The sequence below is a fragment of the Cupressus sempervirens genome, chromosome 3 (assembly GCF_028749045.1).
Source record: "Cupressus sempervirens isolate cs-2001-9-10 chromosome 3, ASM2874904v1, whole genome shotgun sequence".
Taxonomy (NCBI): Eukaryota; Viridiplantae; Streptophyta; class Pinopsida; order Cupressales; family Cupressaceae; genus Cupressus; species Cupressus sempervirens.
In genome coordinates, this window is record NC_143120.1 from 695619570 (window position 1) to 695643802 (window position 24233).

At 34.2% G+C, this 24233-nt stretch overlaps 1 protein-coding gene across 17 annotated transcripts in view; it reads right to left on the reverse strand.

Annotated features, from left to right (window-relative positions):
- The window catches only part of LOC149568641 (pentatricopeptide repeat-containing protein At1g71210, mitochondrial-like), a 108852-nt gene extending 96704 nt beyond the window's left edge, over positions 1 to 12148 (reverse strand). For 12 of the 17 annotated variants that reach the window (XR_016362585.1, XR_016362586.1, XR_016362592.1 and 9 more), the window contains exons 1-2: positions 11831 to 12148; positions 11550 to 11711 (exon numbers count right to left, since the gene is read on the reverse strand). The gene's annotated coding sequence lies outside the window, so the exon portion shown is untranslated. The remainder of the gene's footprint in view (positions 1 to 11549; positions 11712 to 11830) is intronic. The other 5 variants (XR_016362590.1, XM_089821516.1, XR_016362589.1 and 2 more) reach the window with 3 other exon arrangements.
- Positions 12149 to 24233: the final 12085 nt, after the last annotated feature.

Genomic DNA, 24233 nt, shown 5'->3' on the forward strand with positions numbered 1-24233 from the left:
GGGTCCTTCCTGGAGCGAACCCGCGACGAACACAGGAGGACCTAGGACAGTAGGGTCCAAAATGTGAAATAAAACAGCTTTAAAAGAGTTTTTTTTTTTTTTTTATAATGTAACTCTAAAAGGAACCTAATAAAAAACATTTTACTCATCTAATCTCTCATGTTGAGGAGGAGGATGATTATATAGCAGCATCTGGGACTAGTGGAACCAGTTTGGGTTCCAATGATGAGTATCTAGATATTGTTGCAGTCGGGGATGAAGCCATTGATCCCTCATTTTTTGATGATCCATTTCACCCTTAAGGGCATTTGATACTATGATCATTTATAAACTACTAGACACTTGTCATCTATCATTGTGTTTTAAAATTTTATTATTTGATAAATTGATCTGTGTTTTGCAATTTAGTAATTCAATGTATGATTTTCTTTACAATCATAAAGATAGATTAATGAGCGAGTATTTAATGTTTATTGTTGACATTTGGCATTGATCAATGATCAAGCAACAATTATTCATACTATGAAATGACTTTTTTTTGCAACTATGCATGTTTCTCTTGTATATATACACTCACAAACCCAAATGGGAAGAACATTTGCTCGAACCCACGAACCCAAACCTCGAACCCAAATCCATCCCCTATCCCGAATCGGCAACTTAGTTAAAAACCACAAATTTGTTGTGAAATGGCTTCAAAAATTCATTCATTGGCCACATGAATGTACTTGGGAGATTCATTAGCCAAAATGGTACCACCATCCATTCAAACAACTCTTATTTTTTTTGTTGAATGTGGTCTTCCATTCATCTTCTTTGTCGATCTTTATTTGATAGTATCCACTCTAAAGGTTTATCTTGGATACGTAGCATGCTCCAAGCAACCATTCGAGTTATCCATTCACTACAATGGAAACCTGTACTTGATGATGATCTTATTAATCATGCAAAAAATTGTGCCCATCCTCCACTCTCCTTCTTTGCTACTAGTATTGGAGGTACTATGAAAGGATTCAAATATTCCCTTACACCTCATTTTAAGAATTCTTCAATCTACTTGTTCAACTCTAGACTTAATGTCAAGACTCGTTTTGTGGATGTAATGGGCACCCTAGGATGCCTAAAAACTGAACCAACCGCCGAAATAGATTTTTATGCAAATTGAAGATGGAACCGATGCTGAAATTATATTAATTTCCAAAATGATGAAATCAAGTACAAGCAATGTATTCCAAAAGCCAAACCCCAAAGGAATGATGGCTAGAATGTTACAAGAGAGGATGAACATCCCCTATTGCCAAGAAAGATATGTGATCCACACATCCAAGCTCTTATCAAATGTCATTCACAAAAATCCGATGCTCAACAATGAGATTTTCACCCCTATTTATCCTTTTCCTTCACCCTTCTAGAAGGAACTTAAACATTAATTAATTGCAAGTGCTAGAAGCTTCCCCCTTCCAATAATTAATGCATTCTCTAGAAACTCCTCTCTTTGCAATACAATAATTAATTGTGCTTCTAGAAAATTAAATTACTAGAGGCTTCCCCCTTTCCAATAATTAATACACACTCTAGAAGCTTTTCCCTTGTAATACAATAATTAATTAAATTAATTAAATATAAAGTCACCTTTTAATTTTTAATTTATTTAATGACTTCATAAGAAATTAATTTAATTTCCTCTTATGCCCCACTTAGACTTTGGAGAACGTGAAGGCTAAAAGATGGGGTCATTATAGTCCGCCCTCCTTGAAATTGCTTGTCCTCAAGCAATTTCAATCCTGTTTGTTGTAGCACCTGCTCACTCTCCCAAGTAGCATCTTCCTCTGGCAGATATCTCCATTTGACTAAATATTCTTTAATCAACCTGCTTCGCAGAGTCCTTTCTCTAATATCCAGAATAGCCTCAGGAATTAATACGAGCTCTCCCTCATCATCTAATAGTGGTAATTCTGCTGAAGGCACAACTCTCTGACCGATGGCTTTCTTAAGCCTCGACACATGAAACACAATATGTACCCGACTACCCTCTCGAAGCTCAATCTCGTAAGCAACCTCGCCCACCTTGCGAATCACTCTGTAGGGACCATAAAACCTAGGCTTCAATTTCTCTACTCCACTTTTCTTGAGTGATGACTATCTGTATGGTTGTAGCCGCAGGTAAACCATATCCCCAACCTCAAAACTGTGCTCTATCCGGTGCCGGTCCACATATAATTTCTGTTGATTTTGGGCTTGTTGTATATTCTCCTTGAGCACCCTCAAAATATCCTGACTATCCTGCAAAAAGTATTTCGCTTTGGGCACTCTACTATCCCCCAAAACCAGATCCATGAAACTAGGTGCTTCGTAACCGTATAGTACCATGAATGGAGTCATCTTGATAGACATATGATAAATGGTGTTATAACAGTACTCTCCCATATGTAGCCATTTAACCCAAGCCCTCTGTTGTGCAGTCACATAGTTCCTCAGATATCCTTCCACCCATTTATTCACAATCTCTGTCTACCCATCTGTCTGTGGATGATAACCAGTGCTAGGTGTAAGATCTGTACCACACAACCTAAACAGTTCCTACCAAAAAGTACTCATGAATTTACTATTCCGATCACTGACAATGAAACTAAGTAGCCCATGTAACCTGAATATCTCTTTGAAGAAAAGATCGACCACCTGTGTTGCTGTGTAAGTGGATGGAATAGCAAAGAAGTGGGCAAACTTAGTCAACCGGTCAACTATCACATAGATGCAATCTTTCCCTTGTACTCATGGTAACCCGGTGATGAAGTCCATAGAAATACTTTCCCATTTCCTATCCGAAATGGGCAAAGGTTGTAACAACCCTGTAGGATATGTGTGTTCTCCCTTATTCTGCTGGCAAATTGCACACTCCTTGACATGCTTCTGAACATCATCCTTGAGCCCTTTCCATGTAAACCGCTCATGGATCTGCCTGTAGGTCTTAAAGACCCGTGGATGTCCAGCTGTAGGTGCATTGTGAAAAGCCTTCAGTATTACCTCCCTAAACTGTGATGAAGGAATCAAATATATCCTACCCTGATACTTTATCAATCCGTCCATCACCACGTAACGATCATCATGTATGGTGCTTGCAAGTACTCCAGAAGCCCAAGTGTCCCTCGCATACTCTTCTATGATCTTATTTCTCCCATCTCCTGTATCTCAGCTAGAGCACAAATATGAGGTCTCCTGGATAAAGCATCTGCCACCACATTCTTCTTACCTTTGACAAACTCAATGTCAAAGTCATAGGCCTGTAACTTTGTAATCCACTTCTGTTGTCTATCATTCAAATCACGTTGGCTCATGAAGTATTTGATGCTGTTGTGATCGGTTTTAATAACAAATTTTCCCCCAACTAGGTAGGACCGAAACTTAGCCAATGCATGCATTATAACCAACATCTCCCAATCATAGATGGAATAGCTCCTCTCCACTCCACGAAGCTTCCTACTCTCAAAAACAATGGGATGCTTCTGTTGCATCAAGACCGCCCCAATCCCATCTCCTGATGCATTATAATGAAGCTCAAATGGCTTTGTGAAATCTGGTAGAGCTAGTACTGGACATAATGACATCACCTTCTTGAAATGATCGAAGCTTCTCTGAGCTACCTCTGTCCATGTAAAGGCCTCTTTCCTAGTAAGGTCTGTCAAGGGTGCAGCGATCTATGAAAATCTTTTAACAAATCTCCTGTAAAATCTACAAAGACCAAGGAACCCCTTAAGCTATGTAAGATTCGTAGGAGTAGGCCAATCAACAATAGCCCTAATCTTTTCAGGATCTACCCGAACTCCATCTGCACTGATGATATGCCCAAGGTATTGTAGCTCAGTCATCCCAAACTTGCACTTAGATTCCTTGGCATACAATGACTCTTTCTCCAAAGTGGACAACACCATCTCAAGATGTTGTAAATGCTCCTCCCAAGTCTTGCTAAAGACTAAAATGTCATCAAAGAAAATCAAGACAAATCTCCTAAGCTGCTCCTTGAATACCTGATTCATGCAACTCTAGAATGTAGCGGGGGCATTGGTTAGCCCAAATGGCATAACCAAAAACTTGAAGTGGCCATAGTGACACCGAAAAGTTGTCTTCTCAATGTCCTCCTCCCTCATCCTGATCTGATGATACCCTGACCGTAGATCAATCTTTGTAATAAAGCATGCACCATGTAACTCATCAATCAGCTCATCTATTCGTGGGATGGGATATCTGTTCTTAAAGGTTTTCTTGTTTAATGCCTTGTAATCGATGCACATGCCCATCGTCCCATCCTTCTTCTTTACCAACACTACTGCTGAAGCAAAGGGGCTCTTACTAGGCCCGATATGCCCTATTTCCAACAACTCCTTAATTGCCTTCTCTATCTCATCCTTATGTTTCTTAGGATGACGATAGGGAGTAACCATGACTAGTTTGGCTCCCTCCTCGAGCTCAATAACATGCTCTATCCCCCTGTCAGGAGGAGCCCCACGCGGAATCTCACCAAATACCTTAGTGTGCCTGTCAAGTATCCCCTGGATATCTGGTGGATGACTCTTCACCTATGGCTCTTGTGAAGTTGGCATAGTGAAACATTCTGATGCCCACTCTATGTTATTATGCCGAAAAAGTCTTTGCATTCTCCTCAGGGAAACTACTCTGCAACTCCATCTGAAAGTCCTCTAAGTACAACAGTTCTTCCCTCATGTTGAAACTTCATCTCCAATTTTGCTAGGTTAAGTGTGAACTCTATTAGCGAGGCCATCCATACCATGCCAAGAATGACATCATAGTCTCCCATGTCTACCACATAGAACTCATCTTCCAACTCATAACCATCTCCAAACCTGATGTGAAGATTAGATATCTTCTGAGTGCATAATAGTTTGTCACCATTAGCTACCATAACTCTAAATCTGGCATGCTCATCAGTCTATAGACCTCTCTTGGCTACCAATTGTGCATCTATAAAATTATGTGTAGCCCCAATGTCAATGAGTGAGATCACTTTCTGCCCTTGGATAGTACCTCTGACCTTAAATGTGATTGCTTTCTGAGTCCCAGTTAATCGTGCTAATAACTTCTCATCCTCAGGAATGCTGCTCTCCTCTGTAGTGCTATCCTCATCTTAATCAAAGTGTTGATCCTCCCTCTCTGACTGTGACTCTTCTGCTGAGAAATATTCCATTTGATTTGCCTTGGCCTTGAGAGGTCACTTGTGAGATAAATCCCAAGGCTCTCTATAGTGAAAACACAACTTCTTCTTTTTTAAATCATTCAAGGTGTCATTATCCAACTTATCTCTTTTGGGCTAAGCATCCTTGTGAAAAGATTTTTTGTCCTTCTCCTTGTCCTTTTTCATATAAGAATCCTTGTGCTGAAATCTGCTCCTAAATGAAGAAGGTGCTAAGTCACGAGCCTTTTTAATGGCCTCTTGCAACGTAGCTGCGTCATGCCCCTTGACCCAACCTCGTAAGGGTTCTAAGAGTCCATCCATAAACAATACTACTAACCTCCTCTCTGAAATATTAGTGACCAACACAGCTAACCTTTGAAACTCACTGATATACGTCTCAACTGATCCCCACTGCTTGAGTTGCGCCAACTCTTTAAACTGTAATTCGGGATCCCTGGTATCAAATCTCTCTATGAGCTTCTCAGTGAACTCCTCATAAGATGTGATCTGATTATGTCCCAAGGTTACCATGCCATGGTGCCAACACTCATGTGCCGATCCATCCAAGTGAATAGTTGCATACTTTATAGCCTCCTCTTCAGGCATAGGATTCAGCTACAAGTATGCATCCATCTTCTGCACCCAAGCTCGTGCAATCATCTTCCCTGAAGCATCATAATAAGGTAAAAAAAGTTTCCCGACTTTCTTTCTTAGCTCAAGGTTTTGATTTCGTCCTCTTGATCTAGGCATGTGTCTCATCCTTAGGTCCAAGTAATCTCTAAGAGAAATGTCCGCCTGAAAATCCGGTCCACTAGCCTCCCAATCCCTCCTGAACTGATCCTGTAACTCTGCAATTTTTGGTTCATTAATCGGTTGAACTGGATCTCAAGGTGGGAAGGTGGGTAGAAGAGGTCTCAAGCTGGCTGTTCGAGTTGAGCTTGCAACACGTCTAAAGTTATCAGCCTCATTTCCATTGTTGTCATGTCCATCATTAATGTTGTCTCGACCTCCATTATCATTGCCCCTATTATTGTTGTTTCCATTGTTGGCATCACCTGGATTAATATTGATGCCCATCTGTCTAGCCATTAACTGCAACATCATATCCATTCCCCTGTTCTACTCCTGTTGCATTATATCCATTCGCCTATTTTGCTCCTATTGCATCTGCTACCCCTCCTCTAATATACCCAATAATCTGAACATTACATTTTCTTGATCTGGACCAGTATCTCGATCACCCATACTGTTGTCTTGTTCAAAGAATATCTCCTCTATGTCTATATGACTAGATTGAATGTCCCTCTACTCAGATGAACTGCCTTGTTCGTTCTGCAAGTCTGAACTCCTACTTTGTCTTGCTCTGGTATTGCGAAAATTATAAAGCCCTTGTCGCATGCTCAAACATAGATGCTGAAGATCTCCACAGGATGGCAGGACTTATAGCTCTGATACCACTGTAATGGGCACCCTAGAATGCCTAAAAACTGAACCAACTGCCGAAATAGATTTTTATGCAAACTGAAGATGGAACCGATGTTGAAATTATATTAATTTCCAAAATGATGAAATCAAGTACAAGCAATGTATTCCAAAGGCCAAACCCCAAGGGAATGACGTCTAGAATGTTACAAGAGAGGATGAACGTCCCCTATTGCCAAGAAAGATATGTGATCCACACATCCAAGCTCTTATCAAATGTCATTCACAAAAATCCGATGCTCAACAAAAAGACTTTCACCCCTATTTATCCTTTTCCTTCACCCTTCTAGAAGGAACTAAAACATTAATTAATTGCAAGTGCTAGAAGCTTCCCCCTTCCAATAATTAATGCATTCCCTAGAAACTCCTCCCTTTGCAATACAATAATTAATCGTGCTTCTAGAAAATTAAATTACTAGAGGCTTCCGCCTTTCCAATAATTAATACACACTCTAGAAGCTTTTCCCTTGTAATACAATAATTAATTAAATTAATTAAATATGATCACCTTTTAATTATTAATTTATTTAATGACTTTATAAGAAATTAATTTAATTTCCTCTTATGCCCCACTTAGACTTTGGAGAATGTGAAGGCTAAAAGATGGGGTCATTACAGTGGATGCCTTGTTTGTCAAAATAGAACCCAAGATTAGATCTAGGCAATGTGAGATGACATGTACTAGTAATAACTCATCTACATTTCTTTGCTAATCCAACATGTAAACTCCTCAAGAGACACAACTTCTTGCTCCTCAAATTTATGCAACTCCATCTATTCCTTTTGTGTAGGCTTCACTACTATTACATAGCAATCCTACAAATCTCCCACCTCTTTTACTAACACTTTTGTCAGTAACTACACTTTTCCCTTCTACATATACTCCTCATCCTTCAAGGGATGGAATTTGAACTCTTCCCATCCTATCTAATGATAGTCTTATTCTTATACCCTATGTTGATAGTGCATCAATCATGCTACCAAAATGTTCCTAATAACATATGAATCACATCCATCGAGGTCACAGCGCACCACCTCATCTTCATATCCTATCTAACAATTCTCATTCTATCTATTGATTACTAAAGTGTATTCTTATGTTGATCATTGATAGTGCATCAATTATACTACTCCAATGTTCCCGTTAACATATGACAAACATCTATTGAGATCACATCAAACCATACCTCATTTGCATATCATACAATGTAAAAAGCAACTTGACATTGCTCTATACTATTTATTGTTGTCCCTTTTATAACCAACATCCTCTAAGCACAAAAATTTGATTGCCCATATCTAAAGCAAATCACACCAAAGCCTTTTCTACAACTTTGACTTCTATCTCCACCTCCATCAAAGATCTTCTCATCCATTGCACTCAACATGAATGCTATTGGATTTTAAGCTCTCTCTGTGTACAGATATCTCTTCTTGCACTCTAATTGTTCATCCTATCCTTACTGTTAACACTACAACACAGACTATGTTTTTTTTCATACTACTCCACCTTAGGTGCAAGTTGGTAGACTTCCTTTATAAACTAAATCTTTAGCATACACATTTGATATCGAACAAAGATGCACATTCCATTTATAAATCTCAACACTTCCAATTTCATCTTCCACGTGATCAATACTAATGCATAGTCTACAAAACTCCTTCATGTACTCTTTCACTAGTATCTCTCATGGGCATAGATTACAGAGATTCTTATGCAAATCCAATGCATTCTTGGCATAAACTTCCCCTATAGCTTAGTCATCATGCAATCCCATCATAAGATCTTGTGCTTCTTGCATGTAGTGTTTCCAAGTCAAGTCCCACAATAAGGCAACATTCCCTTTCAACTTCATGGCACTACATTTGACTCTTTTTGTGTCCTCAATGTCTTCAAATTCAATGTATCTCTCCTACTGAATGATCCAATCAATTGACTTGTTTGGATATGTTGACAGATAAGAAAGGGGTGGGGCACGACCCCAATTAGTCTCTGGGTGGTAAATTGTTAAGAATAAGAAAGGGATTAGGCAAACTTGTACATGTCAAATGTCCATGTCACAAATAGAGACCAATCCTAGCCCTTTCCCCTCCCCTTTTTTACCCTGACAAGCGCCCCCGAAGCTTCCAACATAGCACGGGAGATAAGTAATTAACTTGCTTCCAACATTCATTAAGGCATTAGCAAATCATTCCTCCATCGTGATGTCCATATCATCATTTGCATTAATGAGACTTCTTAACACAACAAAACCTACTTCACATCATTGATTTCCTCTATTTTCACAAGACTCCTATATGCAATCTCAACGACCTCAAGCCAAACTTGAATGGCTTATAGCGCATCAGCTAGGTCTAAGACACAAGATAATGGTTGGTTTCTTGCTTCTTTTCTTCTTAATCTATGAGCCATCTCCTCTAATTCAATTGTGTTGCAAAAGCCCTATGCACAAATGCTTCATTAATGGAACTCTCTTGAGTTCACCTCCAAGGCAAAGACTAAGCTTGGATACCAAATTGGTGCAACTGTCACGAGTGGGTTGACACAACCATCTACTAGGCATGAATGAAGCATACAACACAGACAAGAAAAAATGAAGCCAAGTAAGATTATTTATATAGTTAAAAATAGCAAAAAGACCGCTACAAAATAGAACCCTAAGCTATACTACCCAATTCCTAGGACAAATGTGCAAACTCTTTGTGATTATCTAAACATTCGAAAACTCTACCCAAAATTCAAATTTCCCAACCTTCCAAATGAACTCCTTCAAAAACCAAAACTTTACTATATAGGGCAGAAGACCTAGTAGTTGAGCACTCTAACTTCAAGCTACTCATAATTATGCATCAAAATTTCAAATCACTCCTAATTTTTGCAATAGCTTACTTGGCACGTCTCCTACTTATAACTAGGGTTTCAAGGCCACATCATCATATATAATGTCACATCAGTATGCTTTTTACCAAGATATCCAAAACTGCCCCAAAAAAGTGAGACCAATACATGTGCAAAACGGAGATTGATACTTGTGCAGCTGATGTGGCATCACATGATTCATTACTTTTTAGATCCAAGGAACACATTTCATTCAATTATGGGTAGTTGTCATCAGCAATAACAGCTTTAAAGTTGCAACTACTGCTACGATGTTGTCAAAAATATTAGTCATTAAATCAACAAGTGTGGGTATTAAATCAACAAATGCTATCACGGCCATTTGAATGCACTCAACTACTGGATCCTTTTCCCTATAACACGTGCTATCAAGAAGTAACTTGACCAGCCACTAGCCATTTGTAAGAGAACAATTCCAGCCTTTCCTCAGTAAACTCTAAGCAACATTATTCCAACCTTCATAACCGAGGCATCATCGTATCATAACATTTCACAATCCAATAGAATAACCAAACACCTGACATCTGACATTGATTGATCTCAATGGATTGCACACTTTAGGAACAGGCTGCACAAATCAATCATCAGCGGGTTTTCAATGGAAAGAACCTTGCACTTGGCAATGCACCAATAGACAGCAATGTGCACAAGACACAATCTGTCCAGTACAATATGTCACATGCATAATTAAGCCAGTTTTCGACAAGCTATAATGACATAGGATATGCACAAATTAAGCTTACACATGAAACTGACCAATTATTTTTGGATAATGCAAGCTTTTGCCAACCCAGGGATGACAAAAGTGTACCTGGGAAAAAATGCAGTTAGTATTTGCCTCATTGAAGAGGACCTCAATGCAATATTGATATCGTAAAGCTTATGAAATAAGCAACCTTCAATCATCCCAAGGATTAGAATTGGATTTTGAACTTGAGCTTCAATTGTATATTTGATCCTACAAAATAATTGTCCCCTAACCAAAGATTCAATATCAACGTTCTTCAAAACTATTTACACAATTTTACTCAAAAACAAAAAGTTAAGTAAAAGCAGCGAATGGAGCTACCAAAGTAGCTCTACAAGTCTACACTGATAAAGATTAAAAATATCATAAAATTGTCTCGACTTTTACATAGGAGTCTAAAGAATCCTAGACGCTTTTTAATAAAATCAGCGTTATAGACTAATAGGAATTCACCAAACAAATAGAAACGAATATGTTGTCTTTGCAGGGTTACGAAGAAAAATGGCACAAATCTTAGTTATCTAAGCAAGCAACAGAATGAGCTTATCCTTCAACACTCATTTGGTCGGCCTGCTAATGCAATTAGTTACAACCCAAACAAATCCTTAAAGTTATTTCATAAAAATAAATGCAAAGATAAATCCACTGAAACCCTAAAACAATTGCTCTTCAGCATTACTTATAAAGCAAAAACATAGTTTACCCTGACACATGGAATCATGGATCATATGCCCGCAATTTCTGTCCTGGCCAAATTAACTGCCTTGATGTAGTGTGTTATTTCTGAATTTATTGTTTGAATAAATATATGTCTGGTTCACTGTACTATTTATCAGAAGATTACATTTCCACAATCTATAAGGGTCCGTTTGGTTCGTGGAATTGTAGAAATCAGGATTTCTACAAATCTTGGTTTTGCCAAATCAAGGTTTTGCAAATCTTCATTCCTATTTTTGGGATTTTACTTGAACCGTTTGTTTCACTCGAAAGATGAGTGTGAAGACACATTTTTATACATAAACTTATTGTAAGCAGACTCCAAAAATTAGACCAATCTATTGTTTCAGACATGACAGTAATCATGTTAAATACAATTTCTTGTTGGATTCATTACGTGATGCCATCTTCGATATAAGCTTCCTGATATGGACAATGGCTTGTATAGGTCTTTGCATTGTTATCACACATAAAGTGTTATATTTATAAACCAAATGCAACAGAAAAGAAATAACCTTTATCTCCTGAATGCTGAAATTAGTGTACTTAATTTGCGAAGCATGCCCGACCCCACGTTCTACACTTGCTCCAAATAAAATACCCACAAAAGCTATCCTTTGCAACAGCGTTCTTCTTCTAAGCCTCTCAGGCCCATTGTTGCCTGCTACGCCTGTAAACTACAAGCATGCAGTATGTTAAAAATGTAATAACTGGGGGACAAAAACTTTAGTGGTAATTTCAAAACTCGAAATAACTATGAAAAACAAGAACAAAGACAAAATTGATTTGCACTTACATTTAGTTTGAATTGTAAGGCCTCGCAGCGACCCAAAAGAATTGTGATGCCACAGTCGATCCGGCAGTGTACGCCGTTTTCGAGCAGTTCTCTTGAGACCACTTCATGGCTTTATTTCAGACATGGCAGTGATCCTCCGTTCATTCACCCAATGGTGAAATGGCCCAAATTGCTTTCAGACATTAACATTTTACACTCCTCACACATATGTAATCAGGTGTTGATTAATTCCAGGTATGTGAGGAAGTGTAGGAACCAGGATTTGAGGCAAAATTATAATTTTATTTTTCTATTTTGACACAAACACTTTCATTTATCAAAATCGGTTTGTGCAAAAGTCAATTCTGATTTAATTCCACGAACCAAACAGACCCTAATATTAAAGATATTAGCTTGCTGATAAATAGCTCAAGTTTGGGTTAGCAACCATGGGCTGTGGACTGTAGCCAATTGCCAATGCTAATATGTGAGAAAATGTGTTAGAAGATAGAATATTTTGAGGAATTCCACTAGTGTTAACACGAGAGGCAATGCGTTTCCTGCGAATAATTGGAAAAGAAGGAAAATAGTGATTTATAATAGAAAGAAATTGAAAAGAAGGAAAATAGTGATTTATAATAGAAAGAAATTGAAGGAAGAATATGAAAAAAGAGCTAAAAGAGAGAATGATATGTTATTATAAGGACAAGTAAAGGTGGAATGATAGAGAGAGTTGAAGAGAATTTTAAAAATATTAATAATTATATTATTTCAAAAAATATATAAATAGCAATAAAAATTATATTAATTATAAGTTGAAATATTTAATTTTAAGAAATAAATTGTTGATTTCTTAATTCAAACTACAAAAAGATCTAGTAAGTTTAAGGGGTGATATTAGTTTTACAATTTGTAAAGTGGTATAAAAAAAACTAGAGCAAGATTGTAAAATATTAGCTAGTAAAACATAGTGTAAATTTAAAGAAATAATATTTTACAATTGTCAGGCAATAGTCTATAAAATAATGGTAAATTGTGAGCCTCTTAATTGGGAGGTCTTGGGTTCGAATCTACTCAAGCTTATATATATATATATATATATATATATATATATATATATATATATATATATATATATATATATAATATATATATATATATATATATATATATATATATATATAGTTATATAACTAATAATTGAAATAGTTAATCACAACAAATAATAATAATTAACCCGGACTTTGGCCTCTTATATATATTGTGATAATTAATCACATTAATACTAACCAACCAATCAAATCAAAGAATTTAAAAGATTATATGAAACTTCAAATGTTTATATCTTTTTCTAATTTTTCATTATTTTATAAATCATTTTTTTCATTCTTTTTATTGGTCCATACTATTTTTGGTGGGGGAGAAAATTAATTTTCTTCAATAAAAATACAAATATTAATTACAACTTTATCTTTGTGACAAGTTGATAAGATTTGGCTTTTTTCAATCATTTTATCTTCCACCTCACACAACATGTATAATCAATAATAATTCTCAATAGCAATATAATTTCAATATGTTATATCTTTGTATTTGAATTTATAATTTTTTAAAAACTTTGATTTTTTAATAAAAGTAGTTAAATTATTACTATTATTTTACTTTTGTAAAAATAAATTAAACTTATTTTTTAATCATATTTTATAATAGTGTTTGTAATATGTATAATTGATAAGTGTTACAATTTGTAAATTATATCATTTATTATTATTATTTTATATTTAAACAATTTATCATATATATATATATATATATAATTTTTTTTTTTTTTTTTTTTTTTTTTTTTTTTTTTTTTTTTTTTTGTATTAATAATCGGGAGATCAAAACATAGCACCAAGACAGGGGGTAGGCACGACCTCGACCCAATAGCAGGAGAGTATCAAAAAAAATAATCCACAAAAAAGTGTGGATAGCCCAACTACATAATAATCAAAATATACAAGAAATACAAAGCCTAACTGAAATTAGACTTGCAGAATTTGATCTTCAAATTTGTCCACCCAAGATGTCTAGCCAAGAAGCCCTTCCATCCAAATAACTATTTTTTGTTCTACCAAGTGAGAGAAGATATGAAGATTTTCAGGACCGAGATTTTCGATATTCTTAATTTCTTGCATAAGCTTTGCAAGCGCATCATCAAAAGGCATTAATTGTCCACAACATGGGCCAACTCATAGTCATTCTTCATTTCGTAAATGAACATAGAGGCATGCCCATCACGAAGGAACCTATGCAACTTTCGCTTTTTCAGGTTCATCACACAATAGACCTGTGAAGTAATTTTAAAACGGGTGGGTTTTCTATAAAACCTAGTAAGAGACCTACTAACACCTTGAAATTTAGCTTCATTTCTAGATTTCCAAATATACCAAAGGATGAGAGATGAGAGAACTTGCCAAAACAAGTTAGAATCTTTATGAAGGCCTATAATAACACTAGTAATGATATCAAGAGTGTAAACATATTTAGTGATACAAATACCAAACATAAGCCAAATTTCTCTAGCAACAGTGCAATCAAAAAAGATGTGCCTCATAGTCTCAGGTAATCTGCAGATAGGGCAAATGTCGAGGCTGGCTTGCTGGTTTCTGATAGGGAGTCTATCAAGGACAAGGCCACTTCAAACATTTAATTATGGGCTATATGGGGGCTTTCCAAAGTTTGTCAAATATTTTTTGCCAATCAAGAGGGGTGAAAGAGCAATACCAAATGTTATTAATATGCTAGGTAATAGAGGTATCATGGTTAAGGAACTTGTAGATATCCTTAGCTTTAACAGCAGTAAGGAGGGAACCATCCTTCCATCTAAAGGAAAGATAACAGTGTGAATCCAAATCAGAGTTGCGAGGGAGGTTAAGGGGGGCACAGGCCATCTTAATGAGGTTATAAGTATGCTTATGAGAAGCAGGGAGGTCAAATCTACTAACTAGGGTATCCCAGCTGATAAGCTGGTTATGCTCCATAATAGGCAAGGGGTTTCCCTTGATGAAGCAGATTCCACCATATTGATCTCTCACCATGCAAAGTATAATTATAATCAAAGGATGAGTTATCAATATAGTGACGAATGTTCTCCCAAGCCTTCCATATAGATCTGAAAACCCAAGTTCCGCAGACAGATATGGGGAACTTACCAACAATTAGATCACAGAAAAGAATATGCTTCCAAGACTTAGCAGCCTTAGACGCACCAGACTGAATGTTATTTCTAATAAGCACTTTCCAGGGCTCATCACCATCAAGAGCTTGGAAAATCTATTTAGAAGTTAAGGCCATACCTTGGAGTTTAAGATCTTTCAGACCAAGTCCTCCAAGACTTTTCTCAAGATGACACTAGCCCCATTTGACAGAGTGAGCTTTTTTATTACCTTTGACATCCAACCAAAGAAAATGACGAATGGCCTTTTGGACTTCCAAAATCTGGTAGTTACTGAACATCCAAACTGAAGAGTAGTAGATACTATATGAAGAAAGAATTTTTTGACAAACTTGGATTCTACCAGCAAGGGAAAGGAGTCCATTATTCCATTTATTAAGTTTTCTAAAAAAACTATCTTTAATCCAAAGCCACATTTCCTTAAGAGACAGGTTCACAGAGAAGGGAATACCAAGATATCTAACAATCTTGTTGGGACCTCCCCAGGAGTATCCAAACTGAGCAATCCAATTAGGAGGCAGATCTTTCCATCCTAGTAGAATGGATTTGGAATTGGAAATACGAGCTCCAGAGGCTTTGCCAAATAAGGCAAGCTTATGGTTGAGGCAAAGCAGACTATTCTGATTGAGATCAAGGAAGAGAGAAGTATCATCAACAAATTGAATGTTAAGAAGCTCAGAGCCATTATGAAGAGATATACCATGCACAATAGGGCAAATATTATTCTCTTTAAGAATATAGAAAAGGGCATCAGAGGCAATAACAAAGAGGGCGGGGGCAAGAGGGTAGCTCTGTCGAATAGACCAAGAAAGCATAATAGGATTAGATAAAGTCTCATTAACTTCAATCACGGTAGAGGCATCTCTAAGAAGAATTTGAATGTAGTTACAGAAAATATCAGGGAAACCAAAAGCTTTTAACATCATGATAATGAAGTCCCATTCAATCCTGTCATAGGCTTTCTCAAAGTCAAGGAGAAGCATGGCAGCCTCTTGATGGGAGGAGTTGGCCCAATCCATGGCCTCCCAGCTAGTGATAAGGTTTTCAAGAATAAATCTTCCCTTAATGAACCCAGTTTGGGTTGAGCAAATGAACTTCGGGAGAATAGTTTTAAGGCAAGAGGCAAGGACTTTAGCAAGGATTTTATAGGAGATGTTAAGTAAGGTAATAGGGTGCCAGTTCTTAAACAAGGCTTTGTCATCATCCTTAGGAATAAGCTTAATAATGTTAGTGTTAATAGAAGTCCCAAGAGTACCATTGTAGAGGGCCTCAAGATAAAGATCATAAAGATCTTTGGCAATCCAATCTATATTGGCTTTTTAAAATTCAATAGGAATGCCATCTGGACCAAGAGCCTTATTATCTTTGAGGTTCCGAATGGCATCAACAATTTCTTGTTGCGAAACAAGACTTTGAAGAGCAGGTATATATTCATCAAAAATCAACTTACGAATGAGATCAATGCACCTACGTCTCACCACCCTCAACTCATTGGTATCCTCAGAGGTGAATAGGTTACTATAAAATTTCTCAAAAGCTAAGGAGATATCATGACTAGTAAGAAGCTCCTTATCATTATCTATAATTCTATCAACCCTTTCTTTGTTATGTTTTTCCTTGAGCAGGTTAAAAAAGTATTTAGAACCTTTGTCACCAAATTGGAGACATTGGTTTTGACATCTAATAAAGGCACCCTTAGCTTTCATCTGTTGATGTTTCCTAAGCAAGTTCCTGGCATGGGAAACCTGCTCAGCAAGAGGGATGGAGTTAGGTTGGCCTTGGATATTAATCTCAGCCAAACGAAGTCGTTCAACAAGGATTTTCTCCACACTTCTATAATCTTTAGCCTTCTTTTGACCGAAGGTTTGGAAAATCCTAGTCCAAGAGGATAGGTTGAGGTGCCATCTACTGGTATGGGAGAGGGATTTGTTCTGAAGGTTAAAAATTCTAATTATCTTGATGGCAATACTAACATTCGGATCACTAAGAAGGGAAGTATTAAGAAAAAATTTCTAGTAAGCACCATGGGGAGGCAGGTTAAGGTTCCTAAAATTGACCGTAGCAAGGATAGGGTAATGATCAGATAAGGTGGCTGGAAGAGAGGCAACAAGAGAGCCAAAATGATTCAGGGAGAAGGAGAAGAAATTACTGTCAGCATAGAACCAATCCAGTCTGGAATAGATATGGCTAGGTCCCTGCTGGAGATTGCACCAAGTAAACCACGAGAAGCTAAATTTAGATTTATTTCCTACTAGGGGGTCAAAGAGATGAAAATGATATTTAAAATTATCCCAATGAGGCTTTTTAGTGGGTTTCCATTCAAACAGAATACCTCCAAGCTTATCATCAGGATTCTCTATCATATTAAAATCCCCACCAAAGAGCCAAGGGATGCTAGGAAGGGAAGTCAACCAATCCCAAAGCATAGTTCTTTTGTTATAGTTATTGGAAGCATAGATGGAACAAATTCCAAAATGAGAGTTGTTAACATTAAAAGAAACCCAAACAGCTCTGTTATAGGGAGAAATACCATAATTAGTGACATGTTTAGTCCAGTTAGGGCTAATGAGGAGAGCAACACCTCCCTTACCTTTAGCATGATTCGTAATAATTTTAAAGGCATCATTGTTGATGATATTTTGGGCAGTGTCAAGAATAAACCCAACCACCTTAATTTCATGAAGCATAATGATATCAGTTTTAGGATGACAATCCATCAAATTCCTAATGATAAACTTACAATCAGGAGACTCTAAGCCTCTCACATTCCAGGAAACAAGCTTCATTGAGAAGTTATTTTAGAAGAACTAGTAAGGAGACCAAAATCTCCACTTTTCTTTTGGTTCTTAGAGCCGAGGGGTCTCCCCTTTATCTTAGAGCCAGAGCCAAGCTCAACATCTTTTAGACTACTAGAATTACCAGTAATGTTACCAAAGTCCTTTGGGTCCATTGTGGACTTCTCAGGTACCAGAGCAGAATTAGCATAGATGACCTGAATAATCAGATCATCGTCTAATTCCTTGAGGGAGGAGGAAGAGGGCTTAGGAGGGTGCTCTTCAAGAAGAGGTTCAAGGCCAAGTGTAGGAGCCTTACAGACAAGATCAACGCAATTAGAGTCCCTATTGTCCTCCATAAGGGAGTCGCCCTGGTTAAAATCAATAGAACTAGGAAAAGATAGAAAAGAGTTGGAATCAGCTTGAGGCAAGGATGAGGTAAGGAGTTTGAACCTATTAACATGGGGTTTGAAAGGTCGAATTCGGTCCAAAGTTAAAGACTAGGAGTTATTTCGTTGGCGTTTCTGTTTGGAAACAATATGAAACTCATCAATAGAGGATGCATCTAAGGAGGAAAAAATAATAGGGTTTGAAGAGTTGCTATTAGGATTTTGTGAGTTAGTATTCAAAATGGGAAGGGCTTGATTGGGGTTTGTTTCAGAGGAAGAGGAATGTTTTGCACTAAAATTATTATTAATGCTAACATTCTTAACAATGGGTAGTTCCACAGGGGTTTGAGATATCTTCGTATGGTTGACAATTTTAGGCATATTCGGAGGGGGAATAACATTGTTGGGAGTGACAGTAGTATTTTTCTTTCTATTAGCAATAATAGGACAATTTTTCCTTTGATGCCCTTCTTTTTTACAAAGAAAGCATGCATTCAGACTCCCTAGAACCTCAACCGGGCAAGCAAATACTTTGCCACCAATATTGAGGTTCAAGTTCAGGGGGATATCAACCCTTGGTTTAATTGAAATCAACATTGGAGCATCCAGATTGGGCACCAATTGAGATGTCTCATCAATTCAAATGATTTTTCCAAACTCATCCATCAATTGTGGCAAAAATTTCCATAGAAAGGGAGGCACATCCTTAACAATTAGCCACCTAGGGCACGATAGGGAAAGGATTTCCTCATTAATCGCATCTTGAGACCAAGTAAGGGCACGAAAGGATTTTTTACCCACAGTCCAATAATGTCGCTTTAGGGCTTCAAGTTGCGATTCATGATTAGTGAAAAAAATGATGTATAAACCCTTATGAACTTGCCTACAAAAAGAAATCTTTAGACCAAGCTTCAAGTTCCATAAGCTATGAAACCAGTCATCCATGAACTTATGGGGAGGACATTTGTCCACATCCACGTAGGAGAAAAAAATAGCAATAGATCCTAACCTAGTTTTTTCCAGTGAAATGTCACGAAGCATCTCATCATTTGGGACAGTGAAGCTATCATTCAAGATGTTAGCAAGGCACTCACCTTCGGCTCCGGATTGCCCGCACTGAGCAACTGGAAGAAATCTCACAATAGGGGAGACACCATTGCTGGGAGGAGCCACAGTCTCAGCGAAGGTTTTCCTCGGCAGAGGGTCTAGGGCACCAAGGTCAGGAGGTAAAGGAGAATGGGCCATTTTTGGCTCCATAAAACAAAGAGATGCAAAGAAAACTTGCAAATTGAAGAAAATACAAAAATTAAATACAGAGCAGAAAAAAAAGAGGGTACACTAATTGGAGGAGAGATCTCTCCTCCATGTATTGATGGCCAGCGGGCGTGCATGGGAACCAGATTACTCCATTAATGCTTCAAAAACTTGGTCTAAATTTGCTGTAATCTTTAAATATATTTAAAACTTAAATATATATTTTAATATTAAATTAATAATTATATTTTACAATAAAAAATACTAAAGGAAATAACCGCAAAAAAGAAATAATTCAATTCTAAAAGATATGGAAATTATTATTAAGTTTTTATAAACTATGTATTAAAATTAAAAAGTTATATTCTATTTCTTATTTATTACATCATATTTATTCATCAACATCAAATTTATATGTATTACATCTATTTATTATTTACAAATGTACATATTAAATTATATAGATATTATTTCATAATTAAAAATTACTTAATTTTATGAAAAATTGAAACTACAACACATTAGATAGTAAACCTTCTCTAACTGTGTAAAATTAAACAATTAGTTTTATTTATAAAATATTTTTATATTTTAATACATTTCATTTTTTCTTATACAAATGTGAGTTTTAATATAAAAATTAAATTCTTAGTTTCATTGATTAAAATATAATATATTTTAATTTTTCATTATAACCATGATTTTATTTTGACTATTTGTTTTATTAAGAAAAATAATTATATTTAGCTCTCTCTCTCTCTCTCTCTCTCTCTCTCTCTCACACACACACACACACACACACACACACACACACACAACCTTATATTGGTATCAATCTATCTTACTATTTTATCTCTCTTCCTCTTCCTCTTATATATTACCTATCATTTTTTCCTCTTCATATATGTTTATGTTGTTATTGTTCTATATTGCTATTTATCTCTATCTAATGATTAAAAATAGTGTGACTTCCATTTGATAATCAAGATGAGAATAATACATAGTTAGGGATTTTAGCCTCTTATTATTGGACTTAAATGCCCAAACATATAATAATATAACAAGAAAACTTAACAACAAAATATGAGTCATCCTTGCAGATCACAACTGCATTTCCAGGATGAAAATTTAACAACAAAATATGAGTCATCTTATCAGATCACAAGTGCATTTCTAAGAAAAAATTAATGCATTCACAATTTTAATTTAGAACTATTTAACCTTATTCTCACTCATCTGCACCTCTACAACCATTATGCGTTAGGCATGAACTATGACGCATTACGTCTCTTATTCTTGTCCAAATTGTGAGGTGGAAGATAAAAATGATTTCTTCTTTGAAAAATTTAATCAACTTGTCACAAATGTGGAAAAGATAAAGTTGTAATTAATGCATCCATTAATGCATGATAGATTTGTTAGAAAATATTTGTATTTTTGTTGAAGAAAATTGAATTTTCTCCCTAAAAAAAATAGTATGGTCCAATAGAATGAATGAAAAATGAGATTTATAAAATAATGAAAAATTACAAAAAGATATAAACATTGAAGTTTCTTTTAATCTTTTAAATTCTATGAGTTTATTGATCAAATGAATTGAATTAAAGAAATAGTATCCAACCTTTGGTGGGAATTAATAAGGTGCATTGTCCATTTAGAGAGCAAAGATTTTCATAGTTCAATCAAGAATTAATGTACATTATGGTAGTGGACTTGAATGGTCAAAAGGGAGTATGGAATTAATAATCACACTTTGGTATGTGATGGGTATGTCAAAATGTTGTAAAAGGTTCATTAGGAAAAATAAGGGGCGCATGCGCCAAAGTTCTTGCCTTCATGTTTTTATGGTTGACTAAAGTAGCGTTTGCAATGATCTCTATCTTGTCAACGCCTCTATGTTACTCTGATGAAAACTTATGGCTCAAGATTAGTTTTTTGTGTTTAGTGAGGTGCTAATGGAAAATGTTGAAGTATCTTTTAAAATGGAAACATTCATAACATTTTTCTGTATATATACAACTAAGCTATTGTTGATATCAAGGATGCCTATGGCCCATGTGATATAATGTTATACAAAGAAAGAGGTAAAAGAGAGAATGATATGTTATTCTAAGGACAAGTAAAGGTAGAATAATAGAGAGAGTTGAAGAGAATTTGAAAAATATTAATAATTTTATTATTTTAAGAAATATATAAATAACAATATAAATTATAATATATGAATGAACTACTCATTTCTACCAATTTAATTATAAGTTGAAATATGTAATTAAAAAAAAATTGTTGATTACTTAAATCAAAATATCAAAATATGTAGTAAGTTTGAGGGGTAGTATTAATGGTATAAAAAAGAAATTGAGCAAAATTGTAAAATAGTAGCTAATAAAACATCGTGTGAACTTTAAAGAAAAAATATTTTACAATTGTCAAAAATAAACATCAATGTAAAACTAATAAGAAATATATATATCTATAAACATCAATGTAAAACTAATAATAAATATATTTAAAATAAGAAATATAAAATATTTAATTCTATATTTGATTAAAATATCTAAATTATACAACTTAAAAAACATTTAACTCTATAAATTCATATCACGACTTCTCCATAAACTATCTTAAATAATAAATGTATTTAAAATAAAAAATATAAAACATCTAACTCTATATTTGATTAAAATATTTATATTTGAATAGCATTTTACAAATTACAAAAATAAACATCAATGTAAAACTAATAATAAATATATTGAAAATAAGAATATAAAACATTTAACTCTATATTTGAGCTTGGTAAGGAAAATAGATAGGGATATAATTAAAAAATAGAAATTATATTATATGAATGAACTATCGATTTCTACCAATTCAATTATAAGTTGAAATACTTAATTTTAAAAAATAAATTCTTGATTAATTTATTCAAACTACCAAAATCTCTAGTAAGTTTGAGGGGTAGTATTAGAACAAGATTGTAAAATAGTAGCTAGTAAAATATAGTGTAAACTTAAAGAAATAACATTTTACAATTGAAAAGAATATATTGAAATAGCTAGTAAACTCTATATTTGAAAAGAAATATCTAAATTATACAACTTAAAAAACATTTAACTCTATATATTCATATCATGACTTCTCGATAAACTATCTTAAATAATAAATGTATTTAAAATATAAAATATAAAACATCTAACTCTATATTTGATTAAAATATTTATATTTGAATAACATTTTGCAAATTACAAAAATAAACATCAATGTAAAACTAATAATAAATATATTGAAAATAAGAATATAAAACATTTAACTCTATATTTGAGCTTGGTAAGGAAAATAGATAAGGATATAAATAACAATAGAAATTATATTATATGAATGAACTATTGATTTCTACCAATTCAATTATAAGTTGAAATATTTAATTTTAAAAAATAAATTGTTGATTAATTTATTCAAACTACCAAAATCTCTAGTAAGTTTGAGGGGTAGTATTAGAACAAGATTGTAAAATAGTAGCTAGTAAAATATAGTGTAAACTTAAAGAAATAACATTTTACAATTGGCAAAAAAAACATCAATGTAAAACTAATAAATATATTTAAAATAAGAAATATAAAATATTTAACTTTATATTTGAAATTGTGATAATTAATATTAATTAGACATTCATTGATTAAAATATCTAAATATTTATATTTGAATAACATTTTACAAATTACAAAAATAAACATCAATGTAAAACTAATAATAAATATATTGAAAATAAGAATATAAAACATTTAACTCTATATTTGAGCTTGGTAAGGAAAATAGATAGGGATATAAATAACAATAGAAATTATATTATATGATTGAACTATCAATTTCTACAAATTCAATTATAAGTTGAAATATTTAATTTTAAAAAATAAATTGTTGATTAATTTATTCAAACTATCAAAATCTCTAGTAAGTTTGAGGGGCAGTATTAGAATAAGATTGTAAAATAGTAGCTAGTAAAATATAGTGTAAACTTAAAGAAATAACATTTTACAATTGGCAAAAAAAAAATCAATGTAAAACTAATAAATACATTTAAAATAAGAAATATAAAATATTTAACTTTATATTTGAAATTGTGATAATTAATATTAATTAGACATTCATTGATTAAAACCTTAAATATATATTTTAATATTAAATTAATGATTATATTTTACAATAAAAAAATACTAAAGAAAATAACCGCAAAAAAGAAATAATTCAATTCTAAAAGATATGGAAATTATTATTAAGTTTTTATAAACTATGTATTAAAATTAAATAGTTATATTCTATTTCTTATTTATTACATCATATTTATTCATCAACATCAAATTTATATGTATTACAACTATTTATTATTTACAAATGTACATATTAAATTATATAGATATTATTTCATAATTAAAAATTACTTAATTTTATGAAAAATTGAAACTACAACACATTAGATAGTAAACCTTCTCTAACTGTGTAAAATTAAACAATTAGTTTTATTTATAAAATATTTTTATATTTCAATACATTTCATTTTTTCTTATACAAATGTGAGTTTTAATATAAAAATTAAATTCTTAGTTTCATTGATTAAAATATAATATATTTTAATTTTTCATTATAACCATGATTTTATTTTGACTATTTATTTTATTAAGAAAAATAATTATATTTAGCTCTCTCTCTCTCTCTCTCTCTCTCTCTCTCTCTCTCTCTCTCTCTCACACACACACACACACACACACACACACACACACACCCCCCCCCCT